The following is a 9,378-nucleotide window of genomic DNA, read 5'->3' on the forward strand; positions in this document are numbered from 1 at the left end:
ATGAAGCATAATATTCTTTTACTAAAATTGGTTTTTCAAATTTTGGGTAAGAATTCAACTCTAAAATTGAAGAAAAATACAAACAATCATTTTCTAAAAAATAAACTTAATTTTAAAATCAAAATGATGGGATTTGTCTTCAGATTTAAACAATCGTGTTGATAACTGTAAACGATCGTTGAGATCATGCCAAAATGATATTTAAACGATCTTGATATTTTCGAATACGAAGAAGATGAAGTAGCTTCATAGAATGTTATCGAAAATGGTGAAGATAAAATAGGAAATTTAAACGTAATAACAAATCATTTAAAAATAGAAAAAAGAAAATCTAAAAGAGAAGTGATGAAACATATGCAAATAATATTCAAGGACAAATCTGGAAATTATGAAAATATTTTTGGATTGGGTTACATATATATATATAAATATTTTTTTATTAAATTGCAAATATAGATAAATAAAAAAAGAATATCGTAACCCCGAAAAATATGTTAAATGTAAAAGATTAGTTTTATATAGTTAGACTGAAATGTAAGTAAATGAGTACGTTTGGAAGCTCCTATATTTAATTAGTAAACACCGATTCGAAAAGCACTCAAACGGAACTTCATGTTTACAAACCCATTTAAATGCATTGCGGAGACACAACCATTACTTCATTTCTCTCCCCACAAGAAACGAATAAAGGAAATACACTAGACAAAAACAAACAACAAAGTTCGCCAACTACATTACCCCTTCAATATTAGGTTGAATATAAAATATTATTAATTGACTTTTTGAAGCATGCTATTAATTGATTTATGAATGCTACACATGATTTTGGAGCATAGGGTGTAATTTACATTCACAAGGCATGTTTTACGCATACCCCGACCCAAAGTAATACTTTACTCCCAAAATATAGTCCTAAGGAGGGCTCTTCGTCAATGTCAAATCTATATGTTCATCTTTGTAGTTATATCTTGCACCTTCAGTACCATTGATTCTCTAATGCATAATATTATTGTAAGACCTGTGCCTAAATAGAAGTTTTTTTTTTAATAATATTTTTGTTAAATGATCGTGTAGGAAACTAAATGATTGTGTATATAAGAAAGATAGACGATTGTATAAAAAACGATCATGTAAAGGGCATATTGAACGATCATATAAGGGGTTAAACAACGATTGTGTAGATCGTTGGACGATCAAGTGGAAATCTAAACGATCATATAGGAGGGTTGAAGAAGTCCTCAAGGTTATGTCGACCAAAGCATTATAATCATTATTTTCAGTGGGGTGGTTTCCAAATATCATGGCATGCAAAGACTCAGAACTTAATTAAGCAAAAGTTGGTAAAATTATAGGAGTTTAAGGGATGACAAATTCAACTTAAGGTTAGTATTAATAAGAGAAGAGGACAAAAGGACAGAGGGATTATTACGAGATTTTACTAAGAGAAAAGGAGAGATCGTGTAAATGAGAACCGTGAGTGATTTTTCTAAATGATTATAGTTTTCAAAGCTTTTCTTTCCAAGCCTCATGTTTCATATGTCATATAATGCATGTTTATGTTTACAGAAAAGCATGATTTGAAAGAAAGCTTTAATGTTATGTTTCAAAGTTAAAGTTCATGTTTATTGATTGTATTGTATGCTATGTTTGTGAGTAAACCATTAGTCATATTTCTATCACAATGGGTAAAGACAACCATGTAGAAAAAGCCTGCATGGTGGAATTAGGTGGGACAATGCATAAAAGATGTGTATTGCGCCAAGAAGCATGAGCAACAAGGAATGAACTGAGAAATTCTCAGGGATGTTGTTGATGAAAAGGACATCACCATGCACGAGAATGGTTCATGTTCTTGGTGAAAAGGAATGTAGATGACTAATGTGTGTTTTATTGATTGTTACTAATGAAAAATAAAATGTTGAATACATGTTATGAAATGAGAATGATTTATGAATTGTATTCCCAAAAAGTTTTAAAAAATATCACTCGCTAAGTCATAAACTTACGTTTATTTCCTTCTCTAGGTTGTAAGAGGTAAGTGACTGTTTAGAAAGTTAAACGATCGGGTAGACAGATAAGGTTCAGGACACTAAGCCATCGTGGTTGAAAGGGTAAGCGATAGGCCAAGGAGCTAAACGATCGGTTTGAAAAACTAAACGATTGTTAAAGGACTTGAGTTAATAAGATAAGTTTACCAAGTAAATTGGTATAGGGCATGACAATTATGTTTATGATCCAATCATGCATAAACTAAGTCCCTCTCAGTTTAGTAAGGGAGCGAGGCCGCACTATTCAAGTTTCAGATCAACACTTAAGAGAAGAGAACTACTTATCTAATTATCCCATGTGGGAAGGAGTGAATTTCTAATTTTATGAAATTATATTCCTAGCTCCGTATTTTGTTTAATACCCAAAAAATGGAAGGTTTATTGAATCCCACTTGGGTCTTCTTACTCATGCAAATTAAACGATAAGCCCTCAAAGACAAAGTTCATAACTTATTCAGAATTCAGATATTTGAGTTTTATATGATCATCATTTGAAATGTTAACATCTTCAACTAACAAATTTATAAAGGGATATTAAATATTTGGCATGGCCCAATCTTTTACAAACTCTTTGTATAGGATACCTCTATCCACATGTTTCCATATGAACAACTTAAATCTTTTGTTCAACTACAAAATGCTTCAACAACAAATAAGACTTTCCATTGCTTTGAGTAATACCTTTTTTACACAAGGTTATTAAAAACCATGAATTATTATGCGGGAAATTCAACACCTTCTTTCTTTTATTGAGAAAAGAAAATTTCCCTAAAATCAATCTCCAAAACACGCCTCTTTTTCCTCTTTCACTTTCATCTAAATGTACGCAACCCACGACCTACAAAATTCTAAAAATTTGGCAAGAAGTAAGAGACTTTTGATTTTACATTTGAAAAGTACAATACTTTTTAAAAACTCATAATTTGTTTTTCTCGGTTAATTTCAGCCAACCTCGATATCAAGATTCTTCTCAAATCTTAAAAAATCATTTCAACTTAATTTCTCAATCCATTTCGGCCAAACTCGACACCGAGATTTTGGGTTTTGTTTTTAAATTTCAAAATAAAGGGTATTCTCGATTGAACAAAATACCCTTGGAAGCCTGAACGTTTGATATTTGTAAACCCTTAACCTTGTGCTCACTTCGACTAAAACGAAATGTGTTTGCTCCCAAAATTGAAGAGATTTGATTGATTTTTGCATGTCAAAATTTCAAAAAGTCATTCTCAAGCTTAAATCTATGAACACGATTTACTTTGAACAATTCATAATTTATGACTAGATTTTAAGTTCATAGACGGTTTTTCCAAAATTATAAAGCTACCTAGGTGTTAACTTATTTTTAATATTTGAGATAGTCTTCGCTAAGTGTGAACAACATGTCAAATTAGCTAGGAAGAAATCTTTAATATTGAGTTTGGTGACAAGAGGCATTTGCAAAATAGAAAACACACATCATAGAAAAAATAAGTCATATGTTCTAAATCTCGATGCCATCTCGAGTCAATCTCGATTGAGAACAACATGAATTCATCATATTTATGGTATTTCGTACAAGAGCACTGAGATGCCTCGAGATAAGGGTTTTATATGCATTATGTGATGTATGTTGGTCCAATCATGGGTGAAATCGTCCTTGAGATTATCCCACAAAATGCAAATGAAACACAAGAAATCTTGGATCTCATTCAACAATTCATTGATTTAAGCCATGGTGATGACTTTTTAAAATTTTGGAATGCAAGAATTAGTTAAATTTTTTCAATTTTGGAAGTAAACAAGTTCTTGACTATCAAATATTTGGACTCCCAAGTATATTTTGGCCATTTGAGAATACTTTTTATTTTGAAATTTAAAAACAAAACCTTCCATCTTGATGCCGAGTCCGACTGAGATGAAGTGAGAAATTATGTTAGAAACCACCTTTTAAACCTTTGTACAGATTTTAGGTGTCGAAGTTGGCCGAGAAAACAATTTACGTGGTTTTGTAGGAGTGTGTTATTCTTAAAGCCTAAAACCAAAAGTGTATTAATTTAGCCAATTTTCCAAAAATTCTGTCCAATCTTCAGGAACCTCCACCGTAGCAAGACCCACGACTGGCCACGTGTCTCTCCATCGTCTGGAACTTCGACGTTGCAAGACCCACGCCCGGTCATGCCTCTCTCCATTGTCTGGAACCTCGCCTTGTATCCGATTTCCCCCTCTTTTCTTCTATTCTCCAAGACCCGTAGCATAACCATTTGGATTTAGTAGTAAGCGAAGGTTTGTTCTTTTCCCGATTTCTTCTTCACACTTCCTTTTTCATTCACTTATTTCAATTCATCCTTTCATTTTTTATGATTTAGCTTTTCCAATTTCTTGCATTTATCCTTGTAGCCCCAAGTAGCTTTACATATTTAATTAGATTAACTTTTTTAAAATATCAAAGATTTGTTGGTGATGGGTTTATGCTTCAACGGGGTTTTCTCTCATTAAATTTGTTCATATAATTCTTTAAAGTCTCCTATTTTCTTGTTCCTTTTGTCATTTATGCAATATTGAGTAATGAGATCGTTTTTATTTGCTTGAATATTGGTGTTTATCAGAGTTTGGGTAAGATGGAAAAGTCGTCTCTACATGCATTTCTCTTCCCTTTTTATGTATTTGTTTTTGAGTGAGAATATGTAGAACTTCGAACCACACTTCAAAAATCAAACTGGTTGTGAGACTGAATCAGAAAGAGGGTTTGTTTTTTCTTTGTGATTCTATAATTTTTTTCATGGATTGATTATAAGTTGCTTTTGGTGGCTGCTTTACTTTGGCTTTGGAGCTCCACAAGGTATATCTTTTCTTCTTTTCGATTTGCATCCCTTTCTCCTTTAATCGGTTGTTTTCGTCAAATATAGTGTAAGAGATAGACCTATTACCATTTTGTTTGAGAATTGGAGGACTTTACCACGGGAACTAGGTGGAATGCGGTCATGAGGAACTCCAAAAGATTCGTCAGGAATTTGACGCTGCTAAACTTAGCTTACTCAAGATTTCTGAGGTGCTCAGGGCAGTTCTGAAGTTGAACCTGAAGGTTTTTTCTTAATCTTTTCCTGATGCTTCTGACGTTTAGATTGTGTATTCTCATGATACTTGATTGATTTTTTTTTCATTGTCAATATTGTCTAGGCATTTATGTGACGAAAATGTGAGCTTAGATAACATTCAAGTGTATGGTTTTGACTATGATTACACTCTTGCATTACTCGGCCAATTTATAGCACTTAATGTACGATCTTGCCAAAGAACATTTGGTTAATGAGGGTTGTCTCCGTGCTATTTGCATTTCTTGTATATCTTGCACAACAGTTCTTTTTCTCTTGTTTGTAGTTCGCCATTCTATTCTTTCAATTGAGATATCCTGAATCTTGCATGATGTTCAAGTATGATTCTACCTTTCCCATTAGAGGCCTTTACTATGATAAATTCTTTGAATTGGACACTTCTTTGGCTATTTTCTTAACCATAACCTCGTTTTAGCTGTTCTTATATATTGGGTTGGAATTTAAGTGTGTTAAATTTGATTATAAAATGTAAGAGTAAATGGGTTTTGAGTTAAAGGTTGGATGAAGCTACATTTTTATTTTGCATGTTTGACATGCTTTTCGTTTGCAATATGTTCATATTTAATGCACTTTGTATATAAATCTTATACTATTTCTGGGATAATATACCCATGTTTGTTGGGACAATTTTGTCGTGAGATTAAAAAATTGATGAAAAGCACCTTATTATGATATTTGTTTTTATGTATGCATCAAGTGGTTGAATCCTCTTTTTTATTGTTTACATTGTAAAGTAAACTCACTTAATGACTAAGAACTTCTATTAACCATGTTTCTGTGCTACTTAAACAAATTGTGTATGGTGGAACCTTGTGTCCATTTCTTATCTATGAATAGTGGTTGGGTCCTCTTTGTTCTTGTGAAGATTAAAGTTTCACTTCTATCTTTTAATTTTTGTGACATATGTATTTTCTAGAATGATTTGTGCTTTATAGACTTTAACATTTCAAAAAATGGAGACAATGGATCTTGCTACATCTGCTGCACCATTGAAATTAAGCCAATGTGAGTTCTTAAGTTGTTGAAGACTCACTTAGAGGAAAAGTTTTGATGTTCCGTTTTGCAATTTATTAGGGAGTAACTAATTATTGAAAACCACACATCTTAAGTTGTTAGGTTTGTTGACATCTCATACTACATTTTTGTCAGTAATGTTGGAATTTTTTACAATAATGTTAGAGTTTGTACTAATTATTTAAGCTTCATGTATAGTTTTTCTCTTTGCTTTAAGTTTTGGGCTCTAAACTTTTGTTAATGGTGATTGTCATTTTCGTTCATTGCAATTTTTGTGTCCACTTGTGTTGCGATCTATTAGTTTATCAATCTTCTTGCGTTCTTTGACATCTTCACCCCTCCTGTCTTTTTCATCTTTGACACTTTGTTGATTTCTATTTAGAGATGGGGGAGAGAGTTTTTCTTGTTTCCTTGGACTCATCTTTTAATTGTTCTTTGGAACATAAGCAAAAGAAGGGGATGCAACAATTTATTTTGTTTAGTAGTGAAATTTTAGAAAACGAGGATTTTGGTTACACTTTTTTGTCTTTCACCGGTATTGATTTTCATTAGACAAGATTATCTATTCTCTCGTTTTTGCCAAGTATTTGAGTGATTATGTAGTTTCAGGGGAAATGGTTTTGATATATCGTTTGCAGAAGCAAGGTTTGGGTTATTAGAGCTCTAGCTTCTATGGTGGTATTGTTGGAGGAGTTTAAGCTGGGAAAACGTTCTTGGTGAGTTTAAATTTGATTCTACAGTACTTTTAAATTGAAGGAATAGAGCTCAGGTAGGCTGTAATTTGTTCAAGATTTCGAAAAATGATGAAGTCTCTATGAGACAATTTTGTTTCTGTTATTCATGCTTTGGTTGTTTTTTTTTATTTCTTCACTTGAATAATCTTGCTCTAAGCAAGAATTTCACAATCCTTTTTCATTCCCAATGTATTAGAGCAGTTCCTTGTCCGGGTTGGGTCTTAAGTGTCCTAAAATATGGGTTAAAAGAGAAGTTAAGTTTTGGAGCGAAGTATTTGAAATGGAAAATGGTGTTGATATGGTCTAATTATGTTTTGGATATAGGGAGGACAAATCTGCTTAGGGAAAAAATGTATGTTCTTGCAAAGAAAAACTAATTTAAAGTTTTGAGCCTATATTGTTATTCAATGGCACGTCCATAAACTAAATTATTTTACAACACAGCGCTAATGGAAAATAGATAAGCAAGGGACTTGTATATATGAAATTATCTCTACCATTGGCAACCATTGAACATACCATGGTGCGATGGTCTTTTTTCTTTCTTTCTTCCTTTTGTTAAGGTTAGTTTTAATGTTATTTGTTCATACTTTGTTAAGTTTAGTTTTTTATTTTAATATGATGGCTTTGTTTGACTATTAAATTCTTTATGTATATACTTTTATATTCATTTATTTCTTGTCCACAACTTTGTGTAGGTCGATAAAAGAATGACTTTCCAACCAAGAAATTTCATCGCCACGACGTAACAAAGCTTGAGTTATTTAAGATCTTCAAAACAAATTTTGTAACCAATGGATGATAAGTTGGATCAACCTTATGTTTAAGTTGATGATACTATATCTCTTTTTATGGGGGCAATATGAATCTTTTGTAAATACTTATTCACATGAATGTACATTTTGTTTCGAATACCCTATTTTTATGGATTATTGTTTGTTGTTTGACTTGTATTATCTAACAATAACAATGCATGAAACCATGAACATCATTTTGAATATCATTTATGAATGCGATGAAAATATTACCATTACAGGGTTACTTTAACTTTTATTTAGAGATTTAAGTAAATATATATATGGGTAGTAAATGCATAGGGAATCAACAACTTTTTATTTCTGCAATACAAAACCAGTACAAAACCTTTCATAGCCTGTATACCAATCTTACCCTTTTTAAGGATGCTTTTAAAATGGTGTTTCACAACCTTTTTGAGAACGCTATAAAAACCCAAACATTATATTTTATAGTTTTTATGAAATTCTATAAAAAGTTCAGATTTTTTATAATGTTTGTCACGACCTTTTGTAAAACGCTATAAAAGATTTATGATAGCATTTTTTGTAAGCTATCATGCACTTTTTTTTTTTTTTTTTGTAGTGCAAAATGGGTCGTATCCATAGTGTCACTAGAATAGAGTACCTAAAACTTTATTTATATACTATGACATATATTTAATATTGAATATAAATAAATTATAATAAACAACAAATTAATTTCGAAGCTTTAATGAACTAAGTGCCAACAATTCTAGATTTAAAAATTTTAAATTCAAAATCTATACAAGGTTATGAACATATAATCGTAAACATTTTTTAAAAATAGAATTCAAATAACCTACCAAACACATCCTAATTCACTAAATTAAACTTAATAAATCTGAAAAATATAAAACAAAATCTAGGTTGTTGGTACCAAACAAGTCTAATAATTTTGAAACAAGATAAACATAAGGAATTATATATCAAATAAGCTTGTTTCTTCAAAAAAAAAAAAAAAAAAAAAAGAAATACAAATAGTATAAGAAATGAAAATGTTATCCAACAAACCCTAATAATTTTGGAGATAGGACAGAGAGAAGAAGAAAGCTTATCTTCCACCAAACGCCAACAAACTTGATCCTTATCCACTAACCAATATCCTCATATTATCCTAAATATATTGTTTCATTTTATTTCAACCAAAATAATTTGGAGTTGGAAGAAATAATAATGGACCCCATGCAAAGACCTACGTAACCAAAAACAGCAGCTGAAATGGCACCCAATACATTGCCTTCCTTCAACAATACCCTCACCGCAAACCCCACCATTATCTCTTTACTAATCTTCCTCCCCTCCGCCACCAAACTCCGTCTCGACCTCCCAATTAACCATAAAAAAACCATAACTGTGATCCACGTCACCAACCCTGCCGCAACAATAACCACTACCGCCGCCGCCGCCGCAGCCAAAACCAACAAGCCACCAACTACAACCACACTAGTACTACTATTTTGGTGCACTAAACCAAATAGAATGGCACCAAAAGTACAACCCAAAAGTAGTAGAACTAGAGGCCATAGTTTTGGTGATCTCCAAGATGGCTCCTTTGTTCTTTCTTCCTTTTGGCTTGTTTTGTGTACTGCCATTTCCATTGATCACGAGGAGCTTGATTCTTTTCTAATTTTGCTGGTGCGTGTTGTTCTTATAAGTTGTATTAATTTTGCTG

General features: G+C 32.0%; 1 long non-coding RNA gene across 1 annotated transcript; it reads left to right on the plus strand.

The window, feature by feature from the left end:
* Positions 1 to 3,901: 3,901 nt before the first annotated feature.
* On the plus strand, positions 3,902 to 7,802 carry LOC103490533 (uncharacterized). The gene is made up of 3 exons (XR_007824814.1): positions 3,902 to 5,109; positions 6,057 to 6,870; positions 7,587 to 7,802. It is a non-coding gene; the product is annotated as an uncharacterized LOC103490533 (long non-coding RNA).
* Positions 7,803 to 9,378: the final 1,576 nt, after the last annotated feature.

Source organism: Cucumis melo, chromosome 11, assembly GCF_025177605.1.
Source record: "Cucumis melo cultivar AY chromosome 11, USDA_Cmelo_AY_1.0, whole genome shotgun sequence".
Classification (NCBI taxonomy): Eukaryota; Viridiplantae; Streptophyta; class Magnoliopsida; order Cucurbitales; family Cucurbitaceae; genus Cucumis; species Cucumis melo.